The sequence below is a fragment of the Helicoverpa armigera genome, chromosome 23 (genome assembly GCF_030705265.1).
Source record: "Helicoverpa armigera isolate CAAS_96S chromosome 23, ASM3070526v1, whole genome shotgun sequence".
Taxonomy (NCBI): domain Eukaryota; kingdom Metazoa; phylum Arthropoda; class Insecta; order Lepidoptera; family Noctuidae; genus Helicoverpa; species Helicoverpa armigera.
The window spans coordinates 2048133-2063248 of record NC_087142.1 but is presented as its reverse complement, the minus strand read 5'-3'; the positions used below and the strand labels follow the sequence as shown (position 1 = coordinate 2063248).

Genomic DNA, 15116 nt, shown 5'->3' with positions numbered 1-15116 from the left:
TCGAACTTAAATTACAGATTTTGATCTTAAACTAAGAGACCTTTTATTATATACCTACAACTAAAATAAGTGCAAACTTGTTGGTATAAGATACACGTACTTTAGAATAGCTTTTGCACTTCTGCAGTGAATGTATACAAACTAGTCGCGTGATTTGATCACTCGTAGGGTCATTTCTATGCATTATGCATTTGTCCTGATGCCGCTTGCAGATTTTCTAACCATTAAAGGCAAATGAGCTTGAAGATGGGTTATAAAAATGATAACATCATTACACGACTGTGTTGCAATATATAGGTATTTATAACTGTCTCGTTGGTCTGCTGTGCGTTCTCGGGTCGAATCTCGGGTTCGGTTCCTGGGGCGGGCCAAAATCGCTTTATGTCAGATTGCCGTCCCATCGGGCTATGAGAGTGAAGGAATAGTGAGTGCACCTGTGTCTGCTCAAATGCTAGTACACTATAATGTGTCCTCCGCAGCTGGCTGATCTCCTTATGCGGGATCACCGAAATCAGCCTTAGACGCCATTACTTATTTGTACGGAACCCAACGTTTTAAACGGTCTCACACTGTAGATTTTATTCTAAATCTTTAATGATGGAAGACATTCTTTGAATAGTTCTGTTCATTCGTCGAGATAATACCTGCTATTGAATCGATAGTTCATTTATTAAATGACAATAGGATTTTGATAAGTGCATCGTTGCGTTACCAAAACTATGATTTATGTGAAGTCGATAATATTAAATAGTTGATGAAAGTTTTTCTGTAAGTAACAAATGAAATTAGGCCGATGATGAGGTTCCTACTGCAGACTGAACAGTCGGCCGACAGTTGAAAATATTATTGGCAATTTTTTTTTTAAAGAAATCTTGATTCCTACAAAGTTCTCAATCGGTCTGATACCGGCTAAATACCAGATCTTTATAACTAGCATTCATCTTCATACTGATTTTAGAGCCCAAAAAAACTTTAGGCCGACTAAAAGTTTACAGTGTTCTGCGATTTTGTGAGTTTATTGATGGTATTGTCAATATCTATTAATTGGCTATAATAGCCCTTCGATTTGATAAACCATCTAGTAAAGACATTTCCGACTGATACACCACGAAGTATGCTCTACATAAGATAAATCAATAAAATCGAAACCCAATTAAATTATCAAGAAATGTCGTCCATTTTAATTATCCTTTAGATAGCATAAGTTAATTATCTTCTAACTAGTTATCCTGTCAGTGGGGTAATTATAATGTATCTTGTAATATGTTTGTTGATTAGAATGACATGGCTGGGACGTGCGCGTGAGTGGCGTACGGAGCTACTGTAAAAAGTTGTCAGTTTATTTAAGCTATTTTTAATTGGAGCTTGAATTAATTTGTTTATTACGTGTCATCGCTTCGTAAATTGTCTTTATTTTTTTCTTGTAGATTTAATTTGATATTTTTATAGTTACGGTAGGTTTTCTATTAAATATACCTACAGGAACAACATAGAATATTTTTTCAAAGTGGTTGCAAATATTTTTATATTATTATGGCTATCATTTCAGATGTTTTGGTATGAATACTCATAGCTGAGTTACTGAGTCAGTAGAATCTGAATATCTAATGACCTTTATCTTTATTTCGCTACTATTACAATTTTATTTTATAAAATCTAAACAGCTTCTTACAAGTATATTTTTTTACTTATTTACCTGTCAACGCAAGTACCTCAGAGGTACTAATTAATATTAATACTGTCGGACAAATTAAGGACAACTCACTAAGAAGATTGATTAACATGATCTTATCTGATGTAATATGTAATTTTATTTTAATTATAATAGTGACGAAGGCAATAAATAAATGTTAACATGATGTTCAGTATGAATAACTGTGTTTTGTTTATTTTTAATGTAATTCTTGGAAAAACTAACGTAACATATACATATAACGATAAAGATATTTATGTACTTACAACGTTTTTTCTTGTTGGTTATTTTAGTCAAAAAGAAAAGAAACCACACCAAAAATCGTCTTAGATGGAAATACAACATCCCTACCAAGTAATGGATCATTAAGTTACACATAGATTCATGTAAAACTATAAGGTAATGTCATATTTATCAGCCCACCTCCTAAAAAGCACCCACACAAACACATAAATTCAACCCAATATTACACTTGCGGCCAATATAAAAGGGACACTACAATTACGAGAAAAACATAAATCATCATTGTGCGTCCAACTCGTTATGTCAAACACATTATACCCCGGAGCGTGCAAATCGGCTAAATATATTCCTAATACACTTAAACTATACTTTATGGACGCACTGACAGACCGACAAAGAGATGTACCTAGATAGACTGGTTTAAGTTATAGAGCTAGATAAAGGTGGGTGCCAAACGGAGCGATATCGCCGATTCACCGATTGAACCGATTTGAGTTACTGGGCCCCGATTCTCCTAAGTTAATAATGTCAAAATCGAATAGAAATCGAATCGCAATATGATCGTAATAGCAGTTTTAACCATATCGGGCATTCTGCTACTAATAAAAGACCAATCGTATTCGATTGACATTTGATTGGTGTGCGATTGGTCTGCTATTTTGATAGTTTTGGTATATACGGTAGTTTGCTGTACAATCATTTTGCAATCGTAAATCATTTGCAGACAAAATTATTTATTATTGAATGACAGAAAAGGATAAAAACGTTTATTTCAAAGAAAAAATAGCGGAATGCCACATACGCTTCAATCGTAATCGAGTCGGGATTGGATCTCAGTCGAATCGAGTCGAACGTCAATCGAAGGGCGCTTAAGTAAAATTAGGAGAATCGGGCCCCTGGTTTGCCGATTGTTTGCGATTTAGTCATGTAGAAATAATATTGGGAATCGATTATTTTGTTATGATAATGACGCTTAAAGAAATACTGAATTAAAAGAAAAGACCAGTGAGGGAGTGACCAGTGAGTGTCTAGGTTAGTTAGTAAAGTTACTTATGGCCAAGAAGCTGTCGAAATGTCATCTAGTGAAACTTATACGTTAGGTGAAAAACGATATCAATGAGTATTTTTCCTTTTATTGTCTCATTCGAATAGTACATCTACATATCTAAATCTAACGATAGAGAAACATAATAATACCTATCTGGCTTCTCTGATTGTAACTATGTCAACGAGAAGTAGTTTAATCTATTTAAAAATAAATTTGAAGAAGCAATAATAACTTTGAACACAGTTTCGTCAATTCATGATATAGAACTTAAGTAAATTAAATATTTATAAACATTGTATTCAAATAACGACACAGAAAAAGGTCATATTGAGCAAGAAATTAACAATGAAACTGAAGTATTATGGTGAAAATGGAAGCGGATTCTAAACAGGTGAATTCTTGATATTAAGCAAACATAATTACGACTCATGTAGTTCTTCCCTTTCTCAATTATACTAACTTCAAGAGCTCTAAAGATAATAATTCCGCTCATGATCTTCGACGAAAGAAAGTAGGTACTTTCAACACCGCTCAAAAAGTAAATTCAATCAATGATAAAACCCAGTCCATCAAAGATAAAGATCAAGTCGACAACATCGAAATAGACCTAATAAATAAATATACTCTATTTGAACCACCAACGCCTTCATAACACTAAATCCTAAACAGTGAATAGCGTGACGACGATAATCCACGGCGATCTAATCGCTTGTCTGTATCAGCCTTTACACCCACAGTACCACACCCGAGCTCTTCCGACTATCTCCGAGACATCCCGATCTCTGACGTTCGTTAGCAAGCTACCGGGAACCAAAGTTTATGTACTTTACATAACAGTCATAATATAACATGTTGTTAGCGCAAATGCTCCAATAACGGTGGTTGCGGTATGGATTGTAAATAACAATTGGGTTTATGAATTTCAGGTATTAGGTTGGTGGAATTGTACGGTTTATTGTTTTGGGTATAATGATGGTAAAGATTTAGTCCTGAATATACAAAGAATTGTAGATTGGATCAAAGTGAATAAAACGCAGGTTTGGGCCTTTCTAATACCTACACTAGAAACTTTAGTAAAAATAGTAGTCAGTATTCGACAGAATTCTCAATGTTTGTCGCTAAACTTCCGACCAAAGAGCGAGCTTAGATAAACCCAAACCAACATAAAGAAATCTTTTATTATTAGGATAGATAAACAAACTATCAAAGAGGATATCGAATTGTATCACAAAGTCCATTAGCATAGAATTTACAAAGACCGCTCGATATAAACACTAATTATGCAGACACAACTTGGTAATACGATACTTTGAGATCATGAATAATTTATAAATCTCAGTACGAGATTCGATCAATTCAATTCTCAAGGTCGGAGTAATGAGATGGAAGAAAAAAATGATTGTTATCAACTTCCGAATGCTACTATTTGTTCATCAGATGATGATTGTTATTCAGACATTATGAATGTTTGTTATAGAACAAGGTATGTGGATGGTTCACTCTCCATATCAAACGAGTTACTTTAAGGCACTAGTGGAAATACTGCTCTAGAAACGCTATTTGAATTTTATAAAACAACAATAAAAAAATGAAGTGACCGACGCGGCGTGGACACTACAGTGAATTTAACAAGACTCGATTTAGAGCAGTTGATTTTGACGATAAAATTGTATTAAAACTACAGCCTATACCGTTGTTTGTAATCGATATAGACAACAACTGCATTCCATACAAACCAGAGTCAGTTATTCTTAAGGTCAAACAGCAGCTTCTTAAATAGCAATAAATTCACCAGAACATGCACAAGGAAGTCATTAAACTAACTCAAGTAATTATAAATCTTTCTAATAGATCCATGTTTTACAAGTTAATTTCTGATGTGGTTTGTAATTTTTCAAGGAAGATACGCATCGGGAATGAGCCTTGCAATCAACATGTGAATGATTGCAGTCCTTAGTGCGACTTGATGTTCAGTTACGCAACGTCATTTTTATTCCTAGGGCTGATTACTATGAGAACAACTATGATCCATGGAATAGTATTTTTGAAATTATGACTATGACGGTCTGATCTTGGCTGCTACAGGAGTTTCCTTAGCGAGCCTCACAAAAAATTTTATGAATCCGTCTATTTTAAAGCTGAAGAGTGTTTATTTTTTGCGCGAACGAGCAATTTCAGAAACTAGTATTAGGCCGATTAAGTTTTTTTTTCTTTTTTTCCGGGTGGGTGGAGTATATTCTCCTCAGGACGGGAGTGAAACCGCAGGCAAAAGCTAGTCTAAGATATTTATTTCATTTAGGATTAAAATTTTATCAAAAGTCAAGATATACTAGGAAAAAACTTCAACTGATGACACCGCAATACGAATAACTCTTTACTTATCGTAACTACATAATTTGTTAGGCCATTCATTTAAATTAGTATAGTTAGTTAAGAAATCTTCTCTGACTTTTACAGATGACGTGGTAATAACCTTTGTAATTTTCCTGTTAGTATGAAATGTTTTATTAACTGCAAGTAATTCGTCTTGTGACTCTGCTGATCTAGGAGCTTCGTTCTTGACAAGTATTTGCATTGGTGTACTAGTGTAATGATGTTCTAAGATTTATGGATTTAGTTCTAGAGTTTGACCTGGGACTGCTTTTGCGTTCATAATTAATGTAACGTCATCATTTTTTTCATCCTCGACCATTTTTAATCTGTATAACACAATATCTTTATCGAAAGGAATATGATGACTAAGCTGAAATCTTTCAGTAACCTGTTGCCTTTCTTTATTATTCACTAGCTTCCGCCCTCGGTTTCGCCCGTGTAGCGTTCGGTTATATCGCGTTTCCAAGAGAATTCTTCAATAGTCCGGGATAACAACTATGCTATGTTCTTTCTCAAGGTCAAACAAACAGACAGACGACAGACTTTCGCATTTATAATATTAGTCGGGATTTACTCTCTATTATTTCAATTTGCAAGAACTAATGTACTTTTATTTAATTACCACAGTGATGTAATGGTTGTCAACAGTGATTTCTCTGCACTATTTAGTGTTACACGTTTTCGGTAACTCGAGAAATACTGGACCAGTTTGCGTGAGTCGATGCACCTGTTCTAATAACTTGCAGAGATTATTGTAATGTACAGATGCGTCATTGTTTTCAATGGGCACCTGCTACTTTTTCTATTAATACCTAATCAATAACATAGTTTTTAATATGGATTGAATTTGTCTAAATAGGTACTCTCAATATTACGTTCTCATGCCATATGATATAACTTCACCTACCTCTCTTAAAATTTTAAGACCAAGTATGTCGCCAAAATTGACGGTATTTTCCAATAGAAGAATATGGCTTTTAATATCAGTTATCTCAAAATAATAACCAATAGCGCATAGAAATTCACTACGATACCGTCTCTCATCAAAGCGCAAGATATTTTCAAAATACGCGCATATATTCGTCATTTGGGTCTACGCACCTATGTTAATTTGAATCAAAGATTATATTATGTGTCTAGACGCGACACTTGCCAAGCTTTGTACCCAGAGTTTATAGGCTTCAGATTACGAGACGTCTCTTGTTATTATTTATGTATGTACTCTCACCAAATTTATGTATTATGGACACGTGTACGGTCAAGGCTATCGGTCCATTCAAGCGGGATAGAAAAATTTCATTTTTTTTGCAAAGCATTTTTTTCGAAATATAAAGTCAAAGGTTTTTATTTTAAAATGAATAACTACAGGTGAAACCGTGAATACTTATGAAAAGTCAAAAATTAGATGCACGGTTCCAACGAGTCGGTATCATGAAGAAGAACTTCTTAAGAATTGATGTGACTATCTCGCATCACTACCCTGGTTAAACTACAAAACAAAATCTTAGGTACAAAAACCATTACGTCAAAAATATTATAAACGAGATAAAAATCACGTTTTAGAAAAGACAACAAATAAAGATCAAGAAAATTAATTCACAGACTGGACAGAGTCCTGTTTTCTGCCTACAACCTAATGGTTTTGAAATAAGGGACTGGTATGATACGTAATTGGCTGCAGCACCTGTGTTTGTAAGTAGGTACTTTATGTACTCACTATGTGGAATTTCCAGTCTGAGGTTTGTTATATTTGAGATTGAAAAGGTATTGATTCAGTTATAGATAATGAACACGACGGTAAATTCAGAACTTAGTGCAATGTGCCATAATATATTATAAAAAGCTATTACGCGTACTCTTAAGTAAAACAGAAAAATATCTTTAGGCTAACATAGAATTAGAAATTTAAAAACAAATGGCTAGGTTTTCGATGATTAGATTAAATAAAATAACTCAAAGAACCAGCTTCATAGTAATACTCTAAAATCATGAAGCATATAAGGCTCAATAACACACACAACTAATAATTAATTTTAGAATTATCAACACCCATTAAACGCACGTTAGCAACAATATGAAACACTAACGCCTTTAATACAAAATCGTTCAACTCAGTTATGTACAACAATGTATAACCGTAGATAACGTGATAACCTACCGCAAAAATATACGTAATATTCAATTACAAGCGAATTCATATCAACTGTGACACTAATTTATTTGTGTATCTGGAAATTTATTTGCGATAAGTAACTCTCACATTCTAGATAAGGTAAATATAACGCACATTGTTGGAAGGAAGTTTGGTTAAGCATTCTTGAATTTATCGTTAATGCTAGAGCCGACATTTTTTTCTATTAATTAACATGCAGACTTTGACCTGCTTATGAACGTAAAAAAATATATAAGGAAAGCAGAAGCGAATCTCGTCTTGAGCATAGAATAACTTGTACCACTAGAAGGTTAATTCAAGTACAGATAGTCAGATACATCAAAAATCCTTTTAAAGTTCTAATTGTATGCATAGCTTAAGTAGTAGATATGTTGCTACCATCCCAAACACATATGAAACAACAGTTACAAAGTCCAAATAAATCAACTAGAAGACATTTTATCAAAAAGACATTCTGCGAGACGCGTTTGAAAAAATATGACTTTCGACATTTCATAATCTAAATGTGTGTTCGGAATTCGATACGTAATCTTAGTTATGACTGACAGTAAATACTCTGTAAGATGTAATGTTACGCATTTAGACATGCATTTAAAACGGTGTCTCGTCGGCTTCTGTGAAAACCGTTTAGAAAATGAAATAGCACAATATGAACATATAGATTTTACGGAATCGCTGCCAGCTGCTTCTGACCAAGCGTATCGGAAGTCTTAAAGATGTGTCTTTGGTTTTAACGATATTATCTTCGAACTGAATGGACATGTTTACTTTGAAATAGCAAACGCATAGAACTTCTAAGTTTGGTTTATTAGGCTAGACTTCACGCCTGCTGTCGCCGAAAGATTTGGTTATGGCAGTATATACACGATACCTATACATATATACTTCCCATTAATGACAAGGTCGTTCGTTAACCTAAACTATTTCAAAAGTTCTAAGCCAAAGCAAATATTACATAGATCCAAAATTCTAATTCAATAATATCGCGGACATCTTGTAGGGCACCAGTTGACACCAATTTTGTGTAAATTTAACGCTGAACACTAATCTAATTCTAGTACATTTAGTGCACGAGATAATTGTGACATTGCTATTAAACATTTCGATAATGCACTTAAACAAATAATTGCGTCGTGAGTAGATTTTGTTGGGATTAATAGCTGATGAAAATCAGGCAGATTTCTTAGAAACATTCTGGGTCAACTTAATAACAATTATAGATTTATTATTTTTTACGTTGACTGCCTCGTTGGTCTAGTTGTCGCAAGTGCGGCTGCTGAGCACGAGGTCTCGGGTTCGATTCCCGAGTCGGGCCGAAATCGCTTTGTGGGTTTTAGAAGACTTTCACAAAGCAGCCCGGAGCCTGGAAGTTGGTGATTGATTCACCCGTGCATCGGAGAGCACGTAAATGTCGGTCCTGCGCCTGATCTCTTACCGGTCGTGTCGGATTGCCGTCCCATCGGGTTATGAGAGTGAAGGAATAGTGAGTGCACCTGTGTCTGCGCAAATGCTCGTGCACTATAATATGTCCTGCGTAGTTGGCTAATCTCCTTACATGAGAACAGCCGCCGTAGCCGATAATCGGCTAGGAGGACATCATCATCATCATCATTTTTTACGTCATTTCTAAGTTAGAATTGAACTCACTTTTTTCCGTTAACCAAATAGTCTTCATAATCTAAAAATGTTCATTAATTTTATTCAATAGGTATCAATTTTCAGTGACAAGCGTTAGAACTTAAATCTAAACAGCTGTTGTAAGACGCCAATTATACGAAAGCCAGTTACAAAGTAAACTGAAACAAGTCCACAATTGGCCGCAGACCACACAGGACCAATTACTCATACTTGTAGACACAATTCTGTTCAAAATTTGTACAAGTTGACACCATCTTACGAGTTCAGATCGTGTTTGCTTTAGAAAGTCTTTGTAGCTATCTCACGCGGACTATATTGTGGCACTGGCTGGTACAATACTTGCCTGGCCTAGCAATCTGGCTTCTCTATTCAGTTCCTCCACTTTAATATGTCTTAACTTGGGGCTACAATGGTGCATATTAATATTTGCCGTCTCCTGAACCGTGTCGCTTGTGAAATTCTGTGTGGCGCTAAGTTTACTGAACTTTGTTATCTCAGTTTCATGTTTCCTTGTAGTTTCAACATGTGCGGCATCGGTAGCATGTATTAGTTCAAAGATTTGAGAATGGATTAAACTGTTTACGTTGTCTACCTTTCCTTCAACTAATGTTATGAAATCTTTTATGGTATACTCAAGATTGTTAATGTCACCAATAAAATAATTAAGTTTTGTTACCTTTACATTTGTAACTGTATCATCTGTTGCATTTACTTGCTCTATGACAAAATTCTTAGCAACTCGATACACATTGTCAATATAAAATTGATGGCCGCCAATAATTAATTAAAATAAACGATTACATGCCTTTCGTAAGCAGCTAATGAGATTGAAAATGATTGAGTTTTCGTGAAACGTGATATCAGTGTAAATTATAACGGTTCTCTAATGGGTCTAGCCAATGATATAACCATTGATTTTGGTGAGGAAGCACGCGTCTCAACTATTTAGGTTATGTCAATAAAAGCGGCTCTTTAGAATTGACCAAAAGATACCACTTATGATAATAAATGTAAAGTTGAGGAAAAAACCTTTGAGAAAACTTTAATTGAGTATTTTTCCTCTTGCTACTCTTGCATTTGTGACTGTAACTTCGGAAGCTTTATTATTCTGTCTTTTGCTAACAATTAGTCAAAGACTAAATCTCTCTATCAGGCTAATTCTATCTGCCAAGTCAATCCTATATAAGAACATTTTACTCTAAAAAATCTCGCTAGCCATCGATTCATTACTATTGGACTCAATTTCGTCACTTGAAGTAATGCCAGCCATTTAAACGTCAGAATCGATTACAATTCCGATTGAACTCGGTACTGAACCGAAATAAAGATGTCCAATAGTCGGAGGCGGTTGCCCATTAACCAGTCCAATTGAAATGCAACGATTATTCGATTAAATTTCGATTTCGAGTAAAAATTCTCGGAATGTTGTTATGTTGTCAGGTTTATTCGTTATTTGACTGTTGGGTGCTGCTTTTGTGAAAAAGTATAACTTTTAATTCCATATCTCAAATCATTGCCAATAAATGGTAGATAAGTTGATGCCTTGCAACTCCATATTTTAATGATCGATCGAAAAATGCATGAATTAAAAAGATTTTCTTAGATAATTTCACATGCAATTTACTTATCGCTCCATCAACAACAATTTTGAAATAAATTAGAATATTACTGCTTGCTTGTAAAACACAAATTATGCAACATCAAAGGGCTGTTGGTATTTCAAGCCAATACGCTTATCTGATAACTTTACGAGTCTTGTACATACATGGAAGAATAATGTAACCGGCAAATAATTTACGTGCATTTAAAATTCAAATCATAAATTGGATTTTTTCTCACACCATCCATAATCGTTTGAAGATGATCAAGACATTGTATAAGGAAGCTGTAAAGCATAAGAGGTGTAAATTGCTATATTAAAAGAGTTCGATCAATCTTTCTGTCGTCACCGGCGCGGGCGCACGTCCCATGCATATGGATGCGTCGTTTAGCTGCGCGAATATTTTTGCCGTTTATGTCTCGAGAATATCACCTTTCATTTATAAAAAATATGTTTGTTATATTAATTTTCTTAATTTTTTATGGAAAAAAACCGGAAAGTTTTTTTCTACATATACAATACAGTCGTCATAACAACAATGATTCGACCGGTTTCCTAAACATATTGTAGTTTTTTACCATTGTACAATTTTAAATAGAAATGACTCATTGGCCAAAGAATGGTAGGCAATATTTCCCTGTCATCATTCTTATTATGTTTTATTAATTGCATTGTTGGTGTTACGTTGTATTTAGTCATATATAGGTACTTATATTTACTACAGTGAGTTGTTCTTTAATCAATAGTAACTGTAATATATTAACGACAATAAGTTTTATTTTTATGCAACAGATATTTAATCAGATAAAAAGTATTTTTTTTGCAAATATTCCCTTAGAAATATTCCTATATTTATTACCTTTTTTACAAGACCCAAGTGAAACAAACTTGCGCAGCAGCAAACGGCCAGTTTGTAACTTTCGTACCTTCTGTCAACGTCGCAACAAGTTTAAACACATAACAAGAACAGATTTCGGACAACCTCTGTTTGTTAGTAGCGTAATGATACCGCTGTCAGTTTATACAAAGTTGTATGGAAATTTTTGGGACCTTTTTCGAGTCGGAACTCTTTACTCTTTAGTGCGAAGAGGTTTTTAGAAAAAAAAGTTATAATATGTAGTGCGATTTAAAATTGGAATTGTTATGTCTGGCTTATACTAATGAGGAATATGACTAATGTTTTTGATTTAAGAAAATTATAAATTACGACATTCGGCGATGGTGGTCGACGAGCTTACAGAAGTTTATTTAAGTAATCATTTTTAGACTTTTGCAAAATCAATATTTTCCTATTCATATTTTTTTTTTATTTACAACACTTCGAAGAGTTTTGGGGAAAGAGCCAACACTTATATTTTATCAACTCGTATCATAAGCATCAATATTAATAAAGTACAGCTAAATAGAAATTGGTGTCGAAATACATAGAATCTGCGTACGCTGTATTCTACCAATATTGTATGCCTACTCTAACTTGAACTGGAACTTGCAAGACCAATATTTTTTGGATTCTACTACTTTAGTATAACAAGTTACTATTTATACCATTAACAAATGTGATTTTCTGTACTTTTAAACGGAGCTTGGTCACATGATGCGGTTCTAAACGTTATACGCACACAATGAAACGATACGAACGAATATGTTATACTTATGTACTATTTAATAGCTGGGAGTTACCTGATATTGTCACATAAGAGATAAAGGCAGAAGGGATATTTGAAAAGCTTAGAGCTTGTTATTGAAGCATTTTATTTATCAATTTATTATCGACTCGTTGTTTTACGGACGGTGTTTTTTGTCATTCAGTAAGTACACAAGGCTTATCCACAATACCACAGTCCTATGTATTATAAGAACTGTATGAGCTCTGTACCCGAAATACGGCGATATATAATGGCCATCGCTACAAAGATCTTCATTTGTATTCACACACACAAACAAACTTGGAACTACTGCTCATATTTCTGTCGAACATTACTTAAAGAAACGACTGCACTTAAATCACACATATTACTAGAATCACCGTTCTAAATCACCGCTTAATGTGCTAATTCGAGCCGACCTATCATCAAAACATAGGACCATTAATAGATTTTTCTTGTTGACCACATTATTAACTTTTCTCGACCCGTATGGGAACCGAAACTGGTTTATATTTAACGGTTAAGTTAACCTAACATGACGTAAGTCGTTAATTAATATCAATATTAAGATGAATAATGATGGGCTTCACTTGTGTAAGACGGACGAAGACGTTTTATACTGATTGGCTTACATTGATCGGGAGCAGGATAATTTAAGTACTTAACCAGACTGGCTTAGAAAGCTTGTTCAACATCAAGTTAAAAATATCAGTGATTCTAATGTGACTCGAAAAAGTTTGAAAAACAGTGTAACATCGATTATTCTATACTCCTTTCTAAAACATTTTCAAAATCACACACAACATCAAAAATTCCCTGAACTACCTCATAAAACATTGTTAGCTCCCTAAAACAAGAGAAAATAATAGAATAAGCTAAACAGCGGAATGGAGAATCTGACACCATTGACCATGTATTGTTCTGCCCACACCGAGATGGCTGATTACGCTCATATACCAATCGTATGCGCATCTGATGACTGATTTATACTTTAAAGATGGCGCCCAACGATTCCAATTTTGAGATAGGTTTCGCTTCTGTCAGATAGCCCAGTTTAGAATTTTATTCAGTTTTGATTTTTATTGCTTCTTGGGCACGCTCCCTGTCCACGGCGATGGGGATGATTTGTTTGACGCCTTTTAGTGTTTTTTAGTAGATTATTTTTGTTTATTTATAGTAAATTTTTGATAATGTGTTCAAAATCTTATCGTTTTGATTTGAAATAAAATTGCGGAGTTTTGCTTGTTTTAACAGATGTGTTATTTGAGTGTCAGATTAGGTGGTACCTTCCATATGCTATAACTGACCTTGAGATATGCTAAAAGCCTGGTGTAAGGAAACGATTAAACACTAAATTGATATGCGATTTAATATTGTCATTTCAGTTACAAAATATAGGCACAATTAGCTATCTTTAACCTTAGATACCTGTAGTGTATTTACATATATATTTGCTAGAGTATGCTTTATGCTTTCGTAGAAGACAACTATTGCATAGCATAGAGAACAGGAGAGGAAAAATGATAGGACACCTTATACGTCACGACGATTTTATAAAAAACATCGTGGAAGGGAAAGTCGAAGGGAAAGTCGAAGGGAAGAGGGGAAGGGGTCGTCCAAGGTACAGCTACATGAAACAAATTAAAGAGAAGGTGAATGTTGTGACGTATAAGGAAGTTCTGGAGTTGGCGCTAGATAGGCGTAAATGGAAGGAGCTGCACCGACAAGAGCTGGGCTCTTAAATTTAAGAAGAAGTATCCTTTAAAAAAAGAAATGTTTAAATAGGGACCATTATAGCAACAGTTGATGACAACTCAATTCAAAATTGTTGTCAAAACATGTTAGGAAAACATTAAGTTTGTCATAGCTGCTATTATGTGAACCTTGATCTCTTTCAAATGTAATAAAGCTGTCTAGCTAGACAATAAGTAAAAAACAATGGAAAACATATGGAAGCCAGCCATGTAAACTGTCTGTATTATTACCTAAACTATAAACTAGTTTATCCGCTAATATTTTTGATAAAATTCTTGTTTTTTTCCTGTGCACGTGTGAGCGTTTTGTCTTTATCATTGATGCATAGAGATATATTTAATTTGCTATACATATGTTGTTTTAAAATAGTTCTTTTTTTTACCTCAGTAGTTTATTACTTCTTACATATGCCTATTTATGAAAATGAATTCGTTCTTCGTATGTGAGCATTGTTGCTCAAGATCCAAACATTTGTAAGGCTTTACGCTTATTATCTTTCATAGTAATTTTGCGATTTTAACGACGTGTTAGAAATTGAAGATCATGACACCATTTTGTATCTAAAGTATGACTTAATGAGCTTTTGCAAGCAACTTATTTGCAAACAATTTGCAACTTTATTTGATGGTCTTTGAAAAATACATCGGATTATTAGGATCTACAAATAATCGAACCTGACCAATGATTACAAAACTAAACTTATTGAGCAAGAAGTCTCATCATTAACAAAATAATCTTTTCGTATTCATTACGATCTCTTAACCACAAAAGCTCATTTTCGGTTGCAACATTGCAACCTATCGGCTCATTTGAAGTTCAGCAACTCTTTCTATTTGTTCTGTATCTACAAAATAATAGAATTAAGATCTTCGATACAATGCAATCGCAGACGGTGGTACGATCGCTGCCAAATCGCCTTCAATAAAGAAGTAATTGATATAATCAGA

General features: G+C 34.2%; 1 protein-coding gene across 3 annotated transcripts in view; it reads right to left on the bottom strand.

Moving 5' to 3' along the window:
• The window catches only part of LOC110371358 (fibroblast growth factor 22), a 199198-nt gene that overhangs the window by 137309 nt on the left and 46773 nt on the right, over positions 1 to 15116 (bottom strand). The gene's annotated exons all lie outside the window — the stretch shown is intronic.